General features: G+C 42.1%; 1 pseudogene; it reads right to left on the bottom strand.

The window, feature by feature from the left end:
• Positions 1–23,613, bottom strand: part of LOC145407465 (cell adhesion molecule Dscam2-like) — an 85,433-nt pseudogene that overhangs the window by 17,272 nt on the left and 44,548 nt on the right.

Genomic DNA, 23,613 nt, shown 5'->3' with positions numbered 1-23,613 from the left:
GAGAGAGGAGGAACGAAGATGACAGAGGTGAAGGTGAAGGCCTGAATGAAAGGACCCACTTATCTTGCCAAGGTTACTTCAAATTTAGGACAGACTATGATTAAGTGCGTGTCAAACACCATCATAAAAAGCCTTTGTTCTTAGTTACATTTACAGTGTTTTTAATTAGATTTATTTACAGTATTAATAATTATATATATTTGTGTACAATCACCAGAGGCTCCGTATTCAGAGACAGGCTTAAAGTTTCAGGTAGCATTTCTTAATTCAGAAACTTTGCTTATTAATTTCTCAGTCAACTAAATATATAGTATGTCTCTTGCCCTGTTTGCTGTAAAGAGATCCATCCAATCAAATACAAACGGAGTGCTCTGAGCTTGAAGTCTGTTTGTAAACGCATTAATAGAGGGAGGAAGCGCGCATTTGCGTCATTAACAATATTGTTGGCTATTTACTGCTTTTATAAGGAGGGTTGTACATTGCACCCATCTATCTTGTCTTTAAGGGGACGGGTCAGTCTGCTAGTTCGGGAAGGACTGGTGTTTTTGTCTACTGAAATTGCTAATCAACCATGCAGAGAGTTTAGGTGAAGAGCAGAGAGTTTAGGTGAAGAGCAGACAGTATAAAGTATAAAACTGGTGGAAAGCAGACAAATAATGCCTGGTAGACGCTGGTAACGCTGATTAAGCCGTACCCGCAACACACGAAAGTAGGGACGTGTAAAATATGGACCAGCCTACTCTGTACAAGTATCTGTGTAAAATAACTATGGGATAAAGTCTACTGATTGGTATTTAAGGGAATATCTGTGGATGTGATAGGAACCGTTAGGGGGAACACACTGAGGTGGTTTGGCCATGTGGAGAGGATGGAGAGTGAGAGACTGACGAGGAGAGTGTATGTGAGTGAGGTGGAGGGAGAGAGAGGGAGGAGGAGGCCAAGGATGAGATGGAGGGACGAAGTGGAGAGGTATATGAGAGAGGGAAGTGTGGGCTGGGAGTAGGGCAGTGAAATGGCGGGGGACAAGGCAACATGGAGGCTATTTGTTTGTGGTCACCCCTTGCGGGATTAAGGCATCTGGCAATAGATAGACAGACAGGTAGATCTTAAGGCTCTGAAGTATTATCCTGTCTTTCACTTATATTTACTCCAGTCTATCGTCCTCTATATTGTGTACATAATACGTAAATCCGTATGTAATATAGTCATGGCTTAAAGTCCGTTGGTTGATTGCTGTTATACTCTTCTCGCTCCAACATGGCCCAGATTTTCGTTCTTTTGTAGCTTACTACATACAACTCAAAGCACAGTAAGACAATACTGCAACTCTACCTCCTTTCCACGGCAATTTTTTGTGACTAGCATGATATTCTACTGTTATTCTAGTTTTACACCTCAACATTCAAGATGGATAGATGGAAATTTTAGGCCAAGTTAGAGTAAAAGGAGTATAGTAGGAGGCATAGGGACATACAGGGATCTGAGGCCTCATTCTGTGCTACATTTACTTCAAGGAAACTGTTTCGTGTAATACTATTTAGTCTCCATGTCATGTATATTTTTTTATGCAAGGAAGGAGGAACCAAAGGGAAGGAGCCAGCAAATTATTCTCTCCAAGAAAACCAAAACAAGATAACAGGGAGGCAAATTCCAGCTCCGTTCATTAATTTGTAATTGCTTGAGTGCTATAATGGTGGGCTAAAGTCGACTGCTTAACTGTTACCTGAAGGTGGCATAGGGGCATATCTCATAAGGATCCGACGCCTCATCCTGCATCTTGAGAGATGCGAGAGACCCCCTTGGCTTCTTGGTCGGGGCTGGGGAATACACGTGACCTCCTCGCGTGAGTTGGCAGTTCTTGGCGTTGTCCTCCTCGCCGCTGCCGCCCTTCTGGTCCACACTTTCGCCCTGTCTGCTGGTCAGGGATACGGTTAGTTATGCTGTTTTATCATCATCATCATCTATATCTTCCTCTTCCTCCTCCTACTACTTCTCCTCTTCATCATCATAATCGCTATCATTTTTATCATCATCATCATCATCATCATCATCATCATCATCAGCATCAGCATCATCATCATCATCATCATCATCATCATCATCATAATCTTCATCATCATCATCATCATCATCATCATTGGATGAAGCAAGGTTCAGAAAGCAAGAAGAAAATACAATAGAGTGAGAATTAAGACAACAGCAGGAACAGTAAAATGGGCCACACACTAACTCACTCTTCGTTCAAGCTCCGACTCCGTTTCACTTTTTTCCTGTATTTTTTCCCACATTTTTCTTGGTTTAACTTGATCAAAATTTGCTAACTCTTCATCTTGAATGTTGAGTTGTAACTAGAGACTGACACAAGATACAGCGCTAGTCACGAAGAAGTGTTATGGAAAGGACACACAGCAAAAGGTCTCAACTCTGCCATTGAGCTACGGGAAGTTAGCTGCAAAAGAACGAAAATGTATGCGAAGTTAAGGTGAAGAATCTTTACTTAATTTCTGTTTATAATTAATCTATATATAAAATAATGTCAAAGCGTTTATATTTTGATTTTGACAGCCATAACACCGTGACTTATATGGCAAACAAGGAAAACATAGACTGCTAGAAAAGGGAAGGAATTACGCAGCGATGATACACAGGAGAAAAGGATTAATGTAGCAGTGAAAACAGAAGAAATCTACAGTAGCAGTGAGGCAAGAAAAGAAAGTTGCTACCAAATAATCAGCTATCACGTGAGGAAGATCGCCAGCACTTTCTTCCGGCAGTTGCAATGGGAAGTGCCACGTGAAATATTTTTGAGTGTTACCATTATGAAGAACACAATGCAAGACTCTGCACGTATTCTCGTCGGTTGAGGAAGCTCCCTAACACATTTTCCTAAGCGATTTAGTTTGCTTATTACACCTCACTGTGCCCTTGTGTTACACAAACCCTTTCCATATCGCCATACTTTGCATAAACATCGTACAGAATGATATTAACTAGTCATGTCCAAAAATAAATCGCTAAGGAAGAGGTACTAGGGAGTTTCCTTGTCCAATGATAATATGAGCTTGTGTGGAGGAAGATACGCCCTGAAGAAGGCGGCAGAAAGTGTTAGAGAAGTTAGGACATAATACTGATATGGAACAGAAGGTGATTTGTGGCCCGTTGATTTCCCTCTATCTCTCTGTTCCTTTATTTACGGAGCCTTTCTATGAGACAGTATGTGTGTGTGTGTGTGTGTGTGTGTGTGTGTGTGTGTGTGTGTGTGTGTGTGTGTGTGTGTGTGTTCTTACCTAATTGTATCTTTACAGAAATGAGTCAAGCTTGTACTGTCCCGTGTCTTAAACCATATTTATCGTACATATCCTTAAATTTGTGAATTGTTTTGTCACACACTATTTCATTCGGTAGTGCATTCCATTGATCAATTGCTCTGTTTGGGAAACTGAATTTCCTCACATCTTTATCACCACTCTTCTTATGCAGTTTTTTGCAGCGTCCTCTTGCTGATGCTTCCGCATAGGTTAAATAATCGTTTATGTCTATTTTCTCTTTTCTGATATGCATTTATATAGCATTATCATGTCCCCTCTTTTCCTTCTCTCCTGTAGTGTTGGTAGATTCAGTTTATTTAGTCTTTCTTCGTAGCTTAGATCCCTTAAGCTTGGTATCCATCTTATAGCGGCCCTTTGAACTTTTTCAATCTTGTCTATGTTTTTTGAGATGAGGACTCCCTACTACTGATGCTTACTTCAGGGTTGGTCTGATGAATGATGTTATTATCCTTCTCAACATGTCTTCATTTATGTATGTGAATGTTATTCTCATATTTGTAAGCAGTGTATACATGTTCCGTACCTTCTCACTGATGTGGTCAGCCGGAGAGAGTCTGTTATTGATAATCACACCTAGGTCCTTCCCTCTTTCTGATGTGTGTAGGGTTTTATTTCCTAACGTATAATCCCAATCAGGCCTTTTTCCACTTTTACCAAACTTGATTACATGACATTGTCCACACTGAATTCCATTTGCCATGTATTACTCCTTTCATGAAGTTTAATTCTTCTTGTAGCTCTTTACAAGAGTCTGTGTTAGTAATTCTTCTTTGTATTTTTGCACCATCTGCAAACATATTTAGATAGCTTTCATTTTCAGTGTTACTGTCTATATCATTTATATACACTAAAAACATGATTGGTGCCAGCACTGAGCCCTGTGGTACTCCACTAGTCACTTTTTTCCATGATGAGTAGTTTCCCCTTAGTACTGTTCTCATTTCTCTTTTTATGAGAAAATCTTGCATCCAAGAAAACAGTTTGTCTCGAATTCCTCCTTGATGGTACAGTTTCCATAAAAGTCTTTGGTGTGGTACTGTGTCTAATGCTTTCTTGAAATCTAAATAGATACTGTACACCCATCCTTATCTTTCCTGTATTGTGTCTGTTACTCTGTCATAGTAGCTTAACAAATTAGTAACACATGATTTTCCTTTCTGAAACCAAACTGTCTTTCTGTTATCATATTGTGTTCTTCTAGATGATTTACCCAAGCTTTTCTTATAAGCTTTTCTAATACCTTGCTTACAACACTGGTCAGTGATACTGGTCGGTACTTGAGTGGATATTGTCTATTCCCTTTCCTGAATAAGGGGACAATATTTGCTTTCTTCCAAATATCAGGTAGTTTACCTTGACTCAAGGATTTCTTGAAAATTAAAAATAATGGTTTACTTAACTCTTTTGCACATTCTCGTAGCACCCAACATGAAATTTCATCAGGACCATTTGCTTTTCCTCTGTCTAATTTACTTAACTCCTCCTGTATTACTTTTTCTGATATTTGTATATCTGGTAGTATGTGTGGGCATGCATGTTCCACATAGTCCCTCTCAAAATTTTTTTCTTCTGTAAAAACTGATTGGAAATTCTTATTTAGTGCTTCACAAATATCTTTCTCTTGTGTATAGGTGATTCCCTCGTCCGTAATGGATTGTATTATATCTTTTACTTGGTTTTGCTTCTGACGTAGCTGTAAAATAACTTCGGTTGATCACTACTTTTATTTATGATATGCTGCCGTGCCGGGAGTGGTAGCTCGCTCCTGTAACCCTAGCGCGGCTATATAGTCCAGTACAGGGCTTAGCTCGGGGGAACTCCATTTCTCCCATTTATGATATCCTCCTCAAACTGTTTTTGGGCTTCCCTCCTTTTTCTTTGTATAATCGTTTCTTGCCTGTTTGTAATTATTATATGCCCTTTCTATATTGTGTCTTCTGTATCTATTCCACAACATATCTCTTCTTTCTTTTGATTTTTTACATTCTGTATTGAACCATTTCTGTATTTTCTTATCTGCTTCTTTGTGTTGTGGGATGTACTTCTGGACTGCTATTTCATAAAATTCACAGAATTTTTTATATACAGCATTTAAATCTTGTCCTCTAAGCTCATTTTCCCAATCAACTTCTAAGAAATGCTTCTTTAGGTCATGATAATTTCCCTTTTTATAGTTTAGGCTCTTTTTGTAACTTTCATTGCTGTTAACTATGTCATATGCTATCCTGACGTTGCAATTTAGTACTGCATTTTCACTTTTGCCGAGTGGAGGGTGATATATTAAACTGTCAATATCATTTTCTTGCCTAGTAAATATGAGATCTAGCACTGAAAGTACATCGAGTCCTCTTTTTCTGGTGGTTTCCCTCACATGTTGCGTTAGGAAAAACTCTTGCACGAGATCCAGGAGCTTTTGGTCCCAACAACTTTCTTGGCTTATTATATCTAGAATATTCCAATTTATATTTGTATTAAAATCTCCAGTTAGTATAATTCTTTCCGATTTCTCTTCCATTTTATGTAGTAATGCTCTTAAACTCTGAATTGTACTCTCTGCCAGGTCCTCATATTCGTGTCTTTCCCATGTGTTTGATCTGGGTGGCATGTACAAATTGGCTACAATTACTTTCCCTTCAGATGTTTTGATCTCTACTGCAATCAGTTCTACTTGTGAGCGTATATCTTGTATTATTTCATTGACTTTTAGATTTTTCTTAGTTAATATTATAATTCCTCCTCCTTTTTTTAAGTTTCTATCTCTTCTTCATATATTATATTCCTCTAAGTTTAGTATGTCATTTGATATCCAAGGTGTTAATTTTGTTTCAGTTAGGCATATTATATGTGGTTTCCTCTGACATAATCATTCATCTCTAATAATTTAGATACCATTCCATCCACATTTGAGTACATCAACTTTGTCATCTTGTTTATATACTTGTCATGACATGGTTCTACTACCTTCCTCCTTTTTATTCCCTCCAATTTATGTACCACTTTCGCACCTGCAATCATATTACTTTGTAAAAAAATGTATTCTTCTCCTCTTCTGATCTTCCCTCATTTATTGTTTTTGCTTCCTCCTTCTTCTCTTTCAGTAATTCCAGTTCCTCTTGTGTTAGGCATCTTTCTATCCATACATTTTTGAACTCCTCTTTTTCCATAAGATTCTTTGCATTTTTTTGTATCTCCACTCTGGAAAGTTATCTTTAGAGGTCTTGACTTGCTTTTCTCGTATTTCCCTAACCTTTTGTGTTCCTCTATGTCTTTATTACAGATTTCCTCTGATACTTCTTTGAATAAGCTTATTACATTTGCTGTCTCGTTTTTGTCTCTTGAGATCTTGTTTTTTACTTCTTCCTCTTCTATACCAGTGATTACTATAGATTTGTTGATATCTATTGAATCTCTGACTAACTTTGGATTGTTTTGGATTATTCTTTTCACTTCCTTTTCAATGCTTTTTTCTTCCACCCTTGTTTCTAAGTCTTTCTTTACTTTCACCATTTCAACATACGTGGTTTCCACATCATTTTTGTAGCTTTGCACAGCTTCATTCACCTGTGTTATCTTCTCCTCAATATCACTGCTCTGGTCTATCAGACTGCTTACTTGCCTATTTGTCTCTGTATCATTTTTGAACTCTTCCATAATACTCTCGTGGTTGACTACTGTGCTTGCCATTTCACTCATTTTCCTCCTAAGTGTACTCACTTCCACTATTAGTTCACATATGGTTGTGTCTTTCTTGTTGACCTCCCTTCCTAGTTTTTCTATTTCTTCCTTTTGCAAGTGCATCTGCTTCTTTATTTCATCAATTTCATTCTGGAAAGTCATCTCCAGTCTGTGTACACGCTCTACCAGTTTATTGTGAGTCTCCATTTCAACCAGTTCTTGGCAGAAATCATCATCTTGATTTCTACCTTTATCCCTTTTCTTTTCCAAATTTGCTTTACTAACGTATGTGGCCATTTTGCAATACTAAAAGCACAGAGTACTTGCATTCCCTGGGGCAGTTGCAGTCTAAACAAACAATCAGCTGATTGAGCGCATTCTTTCGCTACTCGGTTCTCTTTTCTGTTTGAACAAGTTATGTTTAAACTTCGTTTTTTTTTTTTTTCTAATAATAAAAAAAACATTTAGTCTAACCTGGTACAGAGCTTGACTCATATAAAGATACTAATTTGACGTAGTGCCACTGGCCGTGCTGGCTTGGTATGGAGCGTTGTTGGCCCACGTCCACTCTCCTTGGTGGCTCCTGTGTGTGTGTGTGTGTGGGTGGGTGGGTGTGGGTGTGGGTGTGTGGGTGTGTGTGTGTCTGGGTGGGTGGGTGGGTGGGTTGTTGTGTGGGTGGGTGTGTGGGTGGGTGGGTGGGTGTTGTAATTTTTCACTACCTTTTCTTGACCATTTTTTAAGTCACTTTACAGTGATGCATGAGTAATGTGGGTTTAGAAAATATTTCATAACTGTTTCATTTCTTCTTCTCCTTCTTCTTTTCCTTCCCCTTCTTCTCCATCTTCATCTTTCTCCTCCTCCTCCTTCTCCTCGTCTTCCTCTTCCTCTTCTTCCTCTTATTAATATTATTATTGCTATTGTTTTTATTATTATTTTTATTTTTATTATTATTATTATTATTATTAGTAGTAGTAGTAGTAGTAGTATTGTTATTATTAGTAGTAGTATTATTGTTGTTGTTGTTATTATTATTATTATTATTATTATTATTATCATTATTATTGTTATTACTATCATTATCATTATTATTATTATTATTATCATTATTATTGTTAATACTATTAATATCATTATTATTATTATTATTATTATTATTATTATTATTATTATTATTTACGCATGCTCATTCTCGGCTGAAAAAGTTGTGCCCCTTCCCTGAGTGGTCATGGGGATGTCTTAACACCTCTGCCATTGCTACTTATTCTGCAGATCACGCCTCAATGTCATATTTAATACTGATGGGCAAACAAGCTGGGACAGCAAGCTGGAAAAACAAATTGGAAAAACAAGCTGGAAAAACAAGCTGGAAAAACAAGCTGGGAAAACAAACTGGTAAAACAAGCTGGAAAAACAAGCTGGGAAAACAAGCTGGGAAAACAAGCTGGAAAAACAAGTTGGAAAAACAAGCTGGAAAAACAAGCTGGAAAAACAAGCTGGAAAAACAAGCTGGAAAAACAAGCTGGGAAAACAAGCTAAGTCTACTGTATATTAAACAGTAAATATAACAAAGGGTATATCACGGTGATATATGCAAAATCAATGGAATAAATCGTCACGGCAGAGGCGATACGAAGCCTCGAAGGACACCTGAAATATCGTACTATGTGTTACAAAAATATCATATTTACTGTACAGTTCAACCCCAAAACCACAATACTGACTCATACCGACAGTATGTAAAGAAAAATCAAGACGTATACTCATATCCACTGTATACACCAATATATATATATATATATATATATATATATATATATATATATATATATATATATATATATATAAGAAATAAAAAAATAAGACCTCAACTCATATATACACAGAAAACTTTACTCATATCTACAGTATAACCCAAAACCAGGACTTCAACGTATGCTACAGTATACGCAAAAACCAAGATCTCGACTCATGTCTACAGTATAACCCCCCAAACAAGGCCCCGACGTACCTGTAGCCGTCGTATTTTCTCCTCCTGACGGCGACGCAGACACAGATGATGAATGCTGTAGCAAGGAGCAGGGCACTGACCACCCCCGCCACGATGTGTGCATCCAGCCAGGCGTCCACACTCCTGGTCACGCTGGGCGGCACCTCCTGCACCGACTCCGCCGCGATGAAGCCTGGGGAAAAGGCGCTTTTTAGACCAGGGGCAGACCCAGCTGTTGTCAGAAAGGGAGGAAGGGAATTTTCCATTCTTTCTCCATTGACGACAAGCATGCGTTTAAAACTGATAGCAGTAGTTAATAATTACAGTATATATGCATTATCACAAATTATTTTAAATCCACAATGAACAAAGCTTCATTCACGAGGTCGGATTCATACAACTGGAGCTTCGGAACATGTACTGCTATTTTTCATTCAATAGTTCTTTATCCTTGTTACAAAGAGAGAGAGAGAGAGAGAGAGAGAGAGAGGTACAACACATCTTGACCTCCATCATTGTCCTTGTTGGCAACCAAATTCGGCTTTTTTCTTTCTCTTTCTTTTTGTTTTCTGATGGAACTCTGCCTCTCACACAACATAAGCCTTATTTATAAAGCAGGGATGAGTCTTCTAGGTTACTATACTATTTTCATTTCAGTTTGGCCTAAAATTGCCATCTCACCATCTTGAAAGCTGAATTGTAACGATAAATTAAGCCCAGAATACTATGATGCTAGTCACAAAGAAATGTGAAAAGTATGTAAACCAGTAGCATAACTCTCTCTCTCTCTCTCTCTCTCTCTCTCTCTCTCTCTCTCTCTCTCTCTCTCTCTCATTGAGTGAAGATCAGCTACAATGAAAAAAAATTATTCGTGCACCGAATGCTAAACGCCCGCCAGAATATGCTATTGGCCAAGTTACAAGCTACTTACTAACCAAATGTGAAAAAAAAAATCAACACTCTACGGCATTCAGTCACCACGTTTCAAAAAAAGTCAGTCCATATTAACTGAAAGAAAAGCACTGGGGGGTCGAATGCTAATCGGCCGCCAGAATATGCTGTTGGCCAAGTTACAAGCGCGGCCCCCCAGGAGGGGGACAGACGGTGGCGCCCCTCCCTGGGGGGCGGGGGGCTTCACACCCCTGGGGTGGTCGGGGGCGACACAACCCCCGGAGTGGTCGGGGGGCCCCCACTTCCCCCAGGAGACCCTGGGTGGTGGTGTTCCCCCCGGGGGGTGCTGGAAGATTTTGGCTATATCTTGGTACCCTTAAGGTTTCATGTTGATTGCTTAAGCCGTTCAAGAGATATAATGGTGCTAAAGACGGGCGATAAAAACTAGCTGACCTTTGGCAGCCATTTTAGTGGCCTTGACCTTGATCCCGAGTATCCATTTTCCAACTCGTCAAAGATTTTGGCCATATCTTGATACCCTGAAGGTTTCACGTTGATAGTTCAAGCCGGTCATGTGATACGATGGTAACAGATAGGCTACACACACAATTGTAACAGATACACACACACACACACACACACACACACACACACACACACACAATCGTCTGTCAAATATGCCTACACCTGTGGATCAAAAGTATTCTGATTTTCTTCCCTAAGCTCACCTAACAACCCTGGCCTAATTAAGCTAACCTAACTAATCCAGGGTAATCAATCTAACCTCAATCAACTACGCAAACAAGGAGCTTAACTGTCCGAAACTGCAATAATTATCCTTGAAGCTCACCTCCCTTGAAGCTCACCTCCCTCGAAGCTCACCTCCCTCGAAGCTCACCTCCCTCGAAGCTCACCTTCTTCAAAGCTCACCTCCCTCAAAGCTCACCTCCCTTGAAACTCACCTCCCTTGAAACTCACCTCCCTCAAAGCTCACCTCCCTCAAAGCTCACCTCCCTCAAAGCTCACCTCCCTCGAAGCTCACCTCCCTCAAAGCTCACCTCCTTCGCTGCCCTTGGTCGCCACTCTGTATACAACGGTGGTGTCTCCGGCAGTGGAAGCGGCAGTGATCTTCAGCAGGTGCCATGAAGATGAGGTCAGGTCACACACGCCAAGGTCACTCGTGTCGCGGGTCACGTGAGGGTTTAGGGACGTCCACCCACCCTTGGAGACGTCCCTGCTCTGCTCAACCTGGCGAAGAAGTCAGACGTGAGAGACTGAACTGTGAGGATGCCCTAAGTGACATCATCATCATCATCATCATCATCATCATCGTATTTTTGGCCGAGATGATCCTGGTGTAGAAGTGAAACATACGAGACCCAACTTTGGGAACACTCAGTGACACCATAACCACCATCATTATCATCATCATCATCATCATCATCATCACCATCATCACCATCATCATCATCATCACCATCATCATCATCATCATCATATATTGGTTTAAATTAATCTGGTGTACAAATCAGACATATGAGACCGAACTGTGGCAATACCCGAAGTGACACCACAACCATCATCATCATCATCATCATCATATTTTTGGCTGAGATTGTCCTGGTGTAGAAGAGACTGAATTTTGGGAATACTACAAGTGACATCATAAACATTCTCGTATCAATTCTCAATCTCATATTATCACTGTTATCATGATTGTGTCAGCATCCTCTCGTATATTACAGTATGTCGGTATTAATATTGAGAGTGGTGGTCATGTGGAGTATATGGAGAATGAGAGACTGGCTAGGAGAATGTATGTATCTGAGCGAGGAGGAGAGCGAGAAGGGGAGGTGGAGATCGAGGATGATGATATGGGATGGAGAGGTATATGGGTGAGATCAAGGATGAAGTGAAGGGATGGGATGGAGAGGTATATGAATGAGGGTGATTTGAAGGGAGGACAGCTTGATGGCGGAGGATAGCTCTGTCAAAATTAGTGTGAGGAGAGGGCAACGTTACCTTCCAGTGTGTAATGGGGCAGCCAACTTCCGGCCAGGTGTAGAGGCGTAGTGTGACGCAGGTAGAATTGACCTCCACCAGCTGGGCAGGGTCGGGGCGTCCAGGGGCTGTCACAGGAAGACTAGCAATTAGCATAACTTAATTGCCTGCCTCAATGACTCCCCGTGTACAGACCATTCCAGGTTACAATTACACTAGGCTCGTATTCTCATCGGTTAAGCAAGCTCCCTAACTCCTCTTCCTTAACGGTTTAGTTTTGGATACGGCTGGTTACTATTAGTTTGTATGTTGTTCATGCTTAGTATGTGGTATCTGAAAGATTTAAAGTACACGCAAGAGGAAAGTAAGGAGCAATAAGCAAAATAAATTGCTTAGGAACAGGTGTTAGGGAGCTTCCTAAATGGACGAGAATAAGGGCTCTAGAGTCACCTTTCCACACCTGCCGAGCGTCAAACTAACTCCATCACCTGTAATTAAAATTCTTACCTGGAAGAGTTGTTGTTACAGGTGACGAAGTTAGAGTGAGGGAGTATGGTCAGATGTGGATGGGTGTAATTCGTGAGAGTGAAAGTATTTATAACTTGAAATACACTACAATGAACAATTATTATTCTAAACCTTCTCTTGTAATTGATCATACATTTAAAAGTTTCAGTTAGTGTGTGTCTAATGGGGAATATTCAAGGTGTTTAGGGGCCGTCAGAGGAAGAGTAGGGCCTAGGAAAAGTTGCCTGCTTTCATAAACCTCGTGTACTTGATAGGCGTAAGTATAAACCTTCCCCCTCCATCACTAATCTCACATTCAGAGACTTCAATTCGTGAGCGAGTGTCCATGGCGTAATATATCCAATCTTTACAGGCAGACAAAAGTTTGCGTACAATTTCACTGCTTCTGCATCACACTCAGGACATGTCCGTCACTTTCCCTCCTGAGGCATCATATCAGAGCATCATACATGGCCAGAGAAATATATCAGACCTCTTCCAGCGTAGCAATATTAGCCAGCAGCAGAACGTGAGAAACACAAGATAGTAGCTGAAGTTATGTTCCCGAGAATAGTAGCAGTAGTAGTAGTAGTAGTAGTAGGAGTAGTAGTAGTAGGAGTAGTAGTAGTAGTAGTAGTAGTAGTTGTTGTTGTTGTTGTTGTTGTTGTTGTTGCTGTTGTTATCCTGGTCTCAGTGGACTGTAGGAAACCAGCACGTCAACGGTCGCTCCCTATTGTCCTTTGTTGAATCTGTGTTGCTGCTTTAATGAAATTGCAGTCTATTTTAATAGTAGTGCTTGAAGTGAGTGTATGGTGATGGTGATGGTATAATATTTTGGGCATACTGGAGCGTTAGTGAGCTTTGTCTTGGCATTGTGTCTGTACGAGGGATCTAAAAGAGAAGCTTCGGAAGGACTACGAAGAATGAGGTACTTACGGCTGCCCAGTGTGGTGGCCAGAAGGACGGGGCTGGGTGGACTGGTGCCCTGGCTGTTCCACGCGGTGAGGTAGAGGTGGTGAGGCGCTCCACACGGCAGACCTCGCACCACTGCACCTGTACCACCTCTATCAACACGCACCTCCACCCACTCACCCGCCCTTACCCGGTGGTGCACCGTGTACCCTGTTGGAGACACATTATGACTGCAATGTCTGTGTTTTGGGTTGTCTGTCTCTAAACACACACACACACACACACACACACACACACACACACACACACACACACACACACTGTAATAATATATAATACATAAAGCGGTAGTTACATGTGTCCTTCTCTTGCCATTACATGTGGCATTTTTTAGGTCCTTCTCTTGCCATTAAGTCGGGTATAACATGCAGGTAAACTGCCTAGTAAAGTTTCATTGCTGCCTATAAAAACGATTTGCCAGTTTTGCTCTATTTACAGAACCTGTTGCATTTTAATGCAGTATTATTATGGGGCATTATGGACATATAACGAAGACTCACTGTACACATGGTGCTGGAGAGGGGGGCCTTCATGTGGTAGCACTGATAGAACCGGGCGGCTCAGTTACCTGGTAATATAAACATCCGTCACCTACATCCCTGTCCCCTGAGAGGAGGATGGTGGACTGCAGGAGGATAGTTAAGGCTGCAGTCCACCGGGTTCACGTTGTGATAGTCCTGGGTCTGCAAGAACTTGACTACACGCAGGCTATCGATTTCTCCACAATATTCAGTATAAATTTTCGTTTCCTCTTCCTTCTGCCTACGGGTGACTTTACACTCCCTCTTCTGTCTTTCCTTCACTCTTTCCTCCTCCTTCTGCCTATGAGTGACTACACTGAGTGACATGCCAAATGGTATCCTGTACACCAGGAAACCATATACTACTTTAGGTGGTAACCATGTAACTGAATTATGGGGCCTGGTGGTTTAGTGGGTAATTAAGGCGCTCCAATCGGATTGAGCCTGTGTAGGTTTATATCCAAGGATGATAAATTAAGGTCCGTCACTCAGATTGTTTATGCTGCTGCTGCTGTTGTTGTTGTTGTTCCTTCTTGTTATCTCCAGACCCATTTATTCAGGCTTCTCAAACTGAAGGGTTTAGATACAGCCTTCACAACCCCTTCACTGCTAGGACGCTCTCTGAAGCTGAATAAAATCGTCTTGAGGCAGCAAGGTGCCACTGAAAAAGACGTCACCGGACTGAAGGGGTTCATCTCAGCTCACCTTAGATGGGTGTTGCGCCTTCCCCACTTCTTACTTTGTACACAGGTAATTAACGTCTCTCACCTGTAATGGGTGCTTTACCATGCGTTAATACACACACACACACACACACACACACACACACACACACACACACTAAAATAACCTCTCAACTTCTGTAAAATGGGTACTTCTCCATCGCCATTTACTACTACTACTACTATTACTATATAGCACTACTACTACTACTACTACTACTACTGCTACTACTACTACTACTACTACTACTACTACTACTACTACTACAACACACACACACACACACACACACACACACACACACACACACACACAACCTCTCAGCTTACCTAGAATGGGTGCCCCTCCATCGCCAGTGGGTGTAATGGTAAGGTTGAGGGTGTGGTGGGTGGCGTGTGCTAGTGCCAGGGTGGGCGGTGGTGGTGGGGTGAGAGCAACAACTTGGTGGGTCACGCTGTCCTCCCCCACACTGTTTCGCACCCAGCATGTGTAGTTCTCAGTCTCCCTCACAGCTGCGGTATACACGATGCTGTTACTGATGCTGCTATACGCTTTTCATTTTAACTTGGCCTAAAATTGCCATCTCTCTCTCTCTCTCTCTCTCTCTCTCTCTCTCTCTAGAACGCTGAGTTGTAACGATAGATTAACACTAGAATACGATGTTAGTCACGAAGCAGTGTTATGGAATGAATGCGTTATTCACGATGTTCTTACTGATATTGCTAAACTATTTTCACCTTAACTTGGCCTAAAACTGGTAACTCTTCATCTTGAACGCTCAATTCTAATGACTGATTAATACTAGAATAAGATGTTAGTCACGAAGAAGTGCTATGGAAAGGACGCAGAGACAGGCATTATCCTATACTGCCACAGAGCTATGTAAAATAAACAGCAAAAGGACGATTATCTAGGTCCGTCCACACGAGCAGGCAATGCCTGACGGGCACTGGCTGCTGAGCGTATATCTCTCGCTTCTTTAGCAGTGTTACCAGATCGAGCAGTTTCTGGCGGCCATTGGTCACTACCGGGCACACTTGTTTTGTTGTCCACACAGCAAGCATTGCCTCAACAACTGGCAAGGGTGTGATAGATAGATTGCCAGTGGTTTCCCTGCTTATGACGTCATCTACGTTCGTGCCCGCCAGCCACCTTCTAAATGTGTGAATTGGAATGTGATTTGGTATCAATGTTTGTCCGTCGACCACTGCCCGCTCGTGTGGACGGGGCCTTACTGTCCTCCTCTCTGTTACATAAATACGTCCAGTATCGCCATACTCTGCATAAATAACCTATAAAACGACACTAACCAGCCATATTTGCTTCGTCACCACTTGGCTCAGTCAGTGGTTAAAGTGATGGGCAAGTGTATAATGCAGAATAATCCTCGACTGTGCCTGCATACAGTAGGTGAAGTGAACAAGAAGGATAACATGGAAATATGGTCAAGAACTGGTGACTTTAGACCACTGTGCAACGTGCTGTGATTGGTTCTTGAAATGGAGGTTGATTCTGGCAGTGAGTAAGTCAGTTGGTTGTTCCTTACTGTCACTCTGACTCGAGTCCAAGTGAAGGTGGGACGCAGTGACCCTTAAATGAAACGAATTACGGCAGCCTGTACTGGGGCACTTGTATCTGGAAAGGAGTAAAATGGGCCTGGCTTTTATTTCACCCACCTGTGAGATGAAGGTCCCCCCCTGGCAATGGCTGAGTCAGTTGGCTGCTCTGTACTGTCACGCCGGCTCGTGTCCAAGTGATGGTGGGGGGCGGCGACCCCAACCCCCGACACCCCAGGGTCACTCCAGATCCCTCACCAACCCTCCAGGTCCTGCCCCCACCCACAGCCACGGGGGAGTACCTCGACTTGGGGGAGGGCAGGGGGGTCAGCTTGGGTGACGCGTTGCCTTCACCCGCTGCTGTTGTGGCCGTCACCCACACCTGCAATGCCAACACTTGTCTGTCATAGGAGACATGTTTGTACAAAGACAGACAAAATTTCATTATCTTCTCCACAATTCGGGCATGTAATTATGTATGTATGGCCAGAGACTGCAGTTCACATACTATTCCACCGTATCCATTTCACACTACTGTAGAATCATGTACTACCTATGTGTGTAAGGCCGGGAAGAAAAGTTTACTTACTCTTCCAGTGCGATTTTAAACTCCTTCAGGCATGTCTGTCACTTTCCACCCTGACGAATTTGCGAATTATGTGTATGAGAATCAGTGGCGTACCGAGGGGAAGGGGCCATGTGGCCGTGCCCCCTCCCTTTTTCATATATATATATATATATATATATATATATATATATATATATATTTATTTATATATATATATATATATATATATATATATATATATATTATTACAGTACTAAAGTTGTTTGATCGAAATGTGAGCGTTTGACTTTTAGTAGTATAGGTTATTGGAGAGACTGAATCATAACTTAGTGGCACAGAGTACTTAAAACCGACTTTAGAATATGCTACATATATGTCGTATACCCACTCCATATGGCCTCCGAATGATCATAAAATTGGCCAAAATGAACAATTTTCTTAGGGGGGGGGGGCTTACAGCACTCCCTAGAACCCCCATGCTGTACGGGCTCGCTGCCCTTGCCAAAGTCATGGGCTGCACAGTTAGAAAGAAAAAAAAAAAAAAAAGCCCCCCTACCTTTTCAACTTTTTGGGTACTCCACTGATGAGAATCGTCTATAGGCAGAGGAATATACGAAGCCACTTTCAGCACAGAAATATTTCTCAATAGAGGAAAGTCAGAAGTATAGGTGCAATATTAGACGAACCTTTGTAGCGGCATCAAGTGTGGGCACAGAACCATACCAAGCTTCCGTCAGCTTCGGAATATAACCCAGTAGAAATAAAAAAAAAAAAAAAAAGAGAATTTAAAGAGGTAAAATGTTAGGCAAACTTTCACCCTATTATGTCACTGTGACAAATTTCAGGTCACTAAAAGTAGCAGTAGTTCAGTGAAAATAAGTAAGAAAGGGAAAAATAGAGTAGCTTTAGGGCTTCATAATATTATAGGTGAAGAAATTTTAAGTTTTGTTTCATAGTCCAGTTAGTGGTAGAAGTAAACTCGGCCACGACTCTCACCTGCTCACACATGTCCAATACTCCATTACTTTAACTTCACCTGCAACTATAATTCTACTCTGGAATGGACTACAGTGCCAGGTGATGGAGTTAAAGTGACGGTGTATGGGCAGGTGTGGTAGGGTGTAAGAAGTGGCTGAGAAATTCTAAGTTAATGTAAGTACGATTACTGGCAAGAGGGTACAGCGTATAGGACGTCAGAATAATCCAATGACACAGCCTTGACATGGTTAATATTTCAAGCTGTATAGGAATGTGATGGCTACATTGCACTGTCACCTTAGAAAACAGCTTAATACATTAATACAGTTCACTACAGTCATGTCTCCTCAGCTACAGAGAAATTTGTCAAGCTGAAGTGATTAAATATTGCCTCTTTTTAACCTCTTCTGTAGGAGAGGGCTTTCCTAATATAAAATCATCTAGAAGGGGCAAGAACTTACAAAAAATAAACTCCTTGATACCCACTAAGGTCGTGTTCTCCCACATATATACGACCCTTTCCGAGTTGTAACGCTGATATCAATTTACAGGATGAACTAGGCACACAGGGAAATTCTGCTCTCACGTTTCCTTAACCATCTGGATAAAGGAAAATATATTACCCTACGATAATTTCCCTCTCGTACCCAAGATCCTTATCTATCTGTTTATCTATCTGTCTATCGATCGATCTATTTACTTATTTTTTGGTAGAGGAAACAAGAGGCATGAGAAGACTTAAGACCTGTCCTTCCCGCAAGTCTGAGTTACGAGCGGGAATTAGTCGTAGTAGTAGTAGTAGTAGTAGTAGTAGTAGTAGTAGTAGTACTGTAGTTGTTGTTATGGTTGTTCCCTAGGCGTCTGCCGAACAGCCCCGAGTCCCTTAGGAAGGCCATGGCCGAGACCGGGCTTTCTCACAGAGCTCTCAAAGTGTGTATATTGTGTTGCCGGCGTAGGTGACTGTGTACAATGCAGTCTTCCATAATGTGCTTGATAGTATGGGATGCTGCGTTACATCCTGGACAGGCATCAGCGACGGGGTCATCCAGCCTCTTTTGGTAGCTTAAAAGGGCTGGATGGTGCCCACATCTCAGCCTGGCCAGGTGGACCCTGTCCTCACGAGGGAGATAGGATTCAGAAGGGTGGATGTCAGGAGGCCGTGCATGCAGCTCTGTGTTGTCTTTAACTGAATGGAGCGGCGAGTGATCTGAGTGTGGATATGCTTCTGGAAGCTGGTCTGAGGTGGGCGAGGGGGGAGAGATGACAGTATTTGTGTATGATATCGTGTGCTGGGTATTGTTTTGATGTTCCTTGGTGTGGGTGGATGTGCTGCCATGTAATGTAGTGGATGTTGTGGGTTTGTGGAGGCTGCAGCAAGAAACTGGGTGCCTCTCATGTCTAGTTGATCCTTCACTATGAGGACTTTGGTTTCCTGATGTAGGTGGTCTGTGGGTGTAGTAGCTGTGCAGCCTGTGACTATTTTTAGGGTCTTGTTCTGTATGGTCTGTAGAGTGTTGTAGTGTGTTTTGGTGGGTTAGGAGCCCAGGCAGGGTTTGCATAATTCTTCACTGATCGTATATATTGTTTGCATACTGTGGTGGTGGTGGTTTCTTTGTTGTGTCCGAATGTTGTATGGACAAGTGACCTTAAGGCATTGAGTCTTGGTGTTATTTTATTTTTAATGTTTGTGATGTGGTGTTTTAATGACATTGATGTATTGTATGGTACACCAAGGATTGTGTGTGTGTGTGTGTGTATGTGTGTGTGTGTGTGTGTGTGTGTGTGTGTGTGTGTGTGTGTGTGTGTGTGTGTGTGTGTGTGTGTGTGTGGTAGGGGAGTGTTGTTTGTGGTGAGATTTGGGATGTGACTGTGTTCTGCTGTCCAGTTTGTGAGATGGGTCACTGTAGATTTGGCTGGGGCTATTTTGAGCCTGTTTGTGGTGAACCATTCGTGCAATGTGCTGAGGTAAGGTTGGAGGATATTAGCAGCTGTGTTTGCTTTTTGGTGCGTACATGTAAGTATTATGTCATCTGCATAGGAAGCTATGTGTATTTGTAGTGTGTGGGGTATGGGTATGTCGTGCATGTATAGGTTAAAGAGTGTAGGGGATAAAACAGATCCTTCGGGGACGCCATTTGTGAAATTTCTGATGTTAGAAGACTGACCAGCAAATGTTACGTGTGCACATCGCCTGCTAAGTAGTTTGCCAGCCATCATTTTGTGTTATTGTGCATGTTTGTGTTGAGTATTTTGTTTGTGAGGTTGTGGCGCGGGATGGCATCAAAAACTTCGCTGATATCTAGTGTGGCTAGGAGTGTTCTGTGTGGTGGCCTAGCTGAATTCATGGCATCGAAAACTCTCGGTGTAAGGTCTGTAAGAAGGGTGTTTGTGGAGTGTAGTGGCCTAAAGGCATGTTGTGATTGGGCTAGAGGAATGTGAGGTGTGACTAGTTGTAGTACTAGTCGTTCAGTTACTTGAGAGGGGGTGCAGAGGAGTGTGATGGGTCGGTGTGAGGAAGGTAACGTGGGGTCTTTGTTGGGTTTAGGGATAGTGATGATAATGCCATGCTTCCAGATGTTGGGTATTATGTTGTGTGAGTAGCTGTAGTTTGATATGTTGGTGAGTGCTTGTATGCCTTGTGGTCCAAGGTGTCTAAGGTGAATGTTGCTTATGTTGTCTGGTCCACAGGCAGATGAGTGCTTAAGGTTGCTAATGATGTGCTTCGTCTGGTTGTAAGTGAAAGGTGCATAGTCTGGGTCTGTGGGGAACTGCTTCTTACGTCGGATGATACGTCGGTCTTTGGGATGGGGGTTTAGATGACTAACTTGTGAAAAGTGATTGATGAGTGTGTTAGTCGTAGGTGTCAGTGCATGCATTACCTGGACGCTGGATCCTTGGGTGAGGCCGCTTAGCTCCCTCCACGTCACTTCTGAGCCTCCTACGCCCACCACGTCCCTCACCGCTACCTGGAGACACACCTGGATGACTCGTACTTCCAGTGGTTAAGGAAGTGCCCTAACACTTCTTCCTTACCGATTTATTTCTGGATATGGCTGGGTAATGTGTGGTAGGTGGGGGCACGCATCATCCACCCACTTAGTGTAGTGGTACCCTGTTTTTAGGGTAGCTCTACATCGAGTGGCAAGCCAAATGATTTCCAATAAACCACGAAATCATTTACAATGTTGGGTGGTAACCTTATAACCAACCAACACGTGTTCCCTACGTGACAGGAAGTGGGTTGGGGGAGGGTTAGTGCCCCTCCCAGGAAAACAAATAACTAAAAATAAGAACAAGAAGCCTCGGACCAGGACTGACCAAAAGATGACGACTAAGAACCGCACAAAGAACATGATACAGATGGCGACCTGGAATGTAAGTGGTGCAAATGATGAGGTGAAAGAGAGAGATTGCCCAGGTGCCTGAGGGTGCGAAAGTGGATGTATGTGGATTAACTGAAACTAAATGGTGAGGTGAGAGTGTGTGAGAATGGGAGTATGGATGGAGGATATGTACAGGAGTAGGTGAGAATGAGAGGGCAAAAGAAGGAGTGTGTATTGTTGTGAGTAACAGATGGAAGGAGAATATAACAGAGTATGGCTCAGTTGGCTCAAGGATTGTGTGGGTAAGATTGAGAGTTGGACTACAAATGTGGGTGATAGTGTGTGTGTATGCGCCAACGCAAGATCGTGCAAGCAGAGTGAGAGAAGAGTTCTGGACAAATGTGCAAGTGTGCATGGAAAAGTTTGAAAGGAATCTGAGAGTGTTTTTGATTCGTGATATGAATGGTATAGTAGGGAATGTGAAAGTGGATGGAGTAGTTGGTGAGTGGGGTGTGCCTGATGAGATAGATGAGAATGGCAGTGCTTTAGTGGACATTTGTGCCAGGAAGGGGTTGGTGATAGCCAATACCCTCTTCAGGCACAAGATGTTCCACAGGTATACGTGGCGAGTGATGAGAAGGGTGGGTGGTGAACTGAATGAAAGGAAGGCAATGATTGATTATGTGTGTGTGGATGAAAGGATGTGGAGATGTGTAATGGATGCAAGAGCATACAGAGACTGGGGAAGTGGAATTTCTGACCACCACCAAGTGGTGGTCAGAATCAAGGTCCAAATAAAATGGAAAAATAGAAGAAGGGAAGGACGGGAGGAAGGAGTAGATGAAAGGAGAGTGGAAAGGTTACAAGAGGATGAGAAAAAGGCAGAATATAACATAGAAGTGGAGGAACGATTGGGTAAATATGAATTGGAGCAGATGGGGGACGTAGAAGGAGTGTGCAAGATATTCACAGAGGAAATATGTGCAGCATGTGAGGTGGTGTGTGGGGTGAAAAGAAGACGAAAAGGGGTGCTGGTGGAATGAAGAGGTGAGACAGGCTGTGGCACAAAAGAAGAAAGTATATAATGAATGGATGAGAAATAGGGGCGTGGAAGAAATTGAGAGACGGAAGAGAGAGTTATATGTAGAAAGGAAGAGACAGGTGAAAAGATTAGTAAGAGAGAGTAAGAAGAGAGTGGATGAGGAATTTGGAAGGAATCTGAGTGTTAAGTGGAGGGATTGTAAGAAAATGTCCTGGAAAGAGGTAGAGTCAGACAGGGTGGCAATGAAGTTAGTAGGGGAGTGAAAGATAAAAATGGTAGATTACTAGTTCAGAAGGGAGAAAAGGTGAGCAGATGGAGAGAACACTTAACGAATTGTTGAACATAGAGAATGAAAGTAATGCGAATATAAGTGGCTGTGGAATGGCTGGGAGAAGAAAGGAGGTGAGAAGACAGGAAGGAATCAGTAGGATGGAAGTTGTGGAAGCATTGAAGAAAGTCAAATTGGGGAAAGCCCCAGGAATTGATGGAGTGTGTGGTGAAATGCGGAAGCATGGGGGAGAGATAATAATAGAATGGATGTGGAAAATGTACAGATTGGCCTGGGAGGAAGGTAAAGTCCCGGATGATTGGAAGTCAGGTATAATTATTCCCCTGTACAAAGGGAAAGGGGAAAAAGAAGTGTGTGGTAATCACAGGGGCATTTGTCTTTTTAGTGTAATAGGAAAAGTATACAGTGGGATACGTATTGACAGAGTTAGGGAAATAACAGAGGAATTAGTCGGAGAAGAACAGGGAGGCTTTAGGAAGGGAAAAGGTTGTGTAGATCAGATATTTATTCTTAGATTTTTAGTGGAAAAGTGTCTAGAGAAGGGAAAGAAGTTGTATACGGCCTTCATGGATTTGGAGAAAGCATATGATAGGGTGCATAGACAAGGATTGTGGAAAGTATTAAGATTATATGGAGTAAATGGGAAGTTGTTGAATGCTGTGAAGTGTATGTATGAGGGTGCTAAGGCTGCAGTGCATGTGGATTGTGAACTGAGTGATTTTTTCTATTTGAAGGTTGGGTTGAAACAGGGATGTGTCATGTCTCCATGGTTGTTCAATTTGTATATGGATGGGATTATAAAAGAGATACGAGGTAGGGCAGTGGATGTTGGAGTGGCCCTAATGAGAGAGGGCAGTGTTTGGAAACTTCCTGTACTGTTATTTGCAGATGATACTGTGTTGTTAAGTGAAGACGAAGGGGAGCTGCAAGGCTTGGATGAGTTTGGAAGAGTGTGTAAGAAACGGAATCTAAAGGTGGATGTAGGGAAGAGTAAAGTAATGGTCTTCGATAGAGGTGAAGTCCGTGAATGTACAGTGAGGTTGGATGATGGGGAAATGGAAAATGTAAGTACATTTAAGTACTTGGGTGGTGTGATGAGTAAGGATGGAAGTTTGGAAGGGTACAACAAGGAAGAAAGGTTGCTGGTTCCTTGGAGGCAGTGATAAGAAATAGGGAAGTAAGCATGGAAGTGAAAAAGTTATTACATGACAGTATTGTGATACCGTCTCTGACGAATGGAAGTGAAGCTTG

The sequence above is a fragment of the Coenobita brevimanus genome, chromosome 73, assembly GCF_032717465.1.
Source record: "Coenobita brevimanus isolate Jiangsu-jjx chromosome 73, ASM3271746v2, whole genome shotgun sequence".
In the NCBI taxonomy this organism is placed as follows: domain Eukaryota; kingdom Metazoa; phylum Arthropoda; class Malacostraca; order Decapoda; family Coenobitidae; genus Coenobita; species Coenobita brevimanus.
This window is presented reverse-complemented; position numbering and strand designations above follow the sequence as displayed.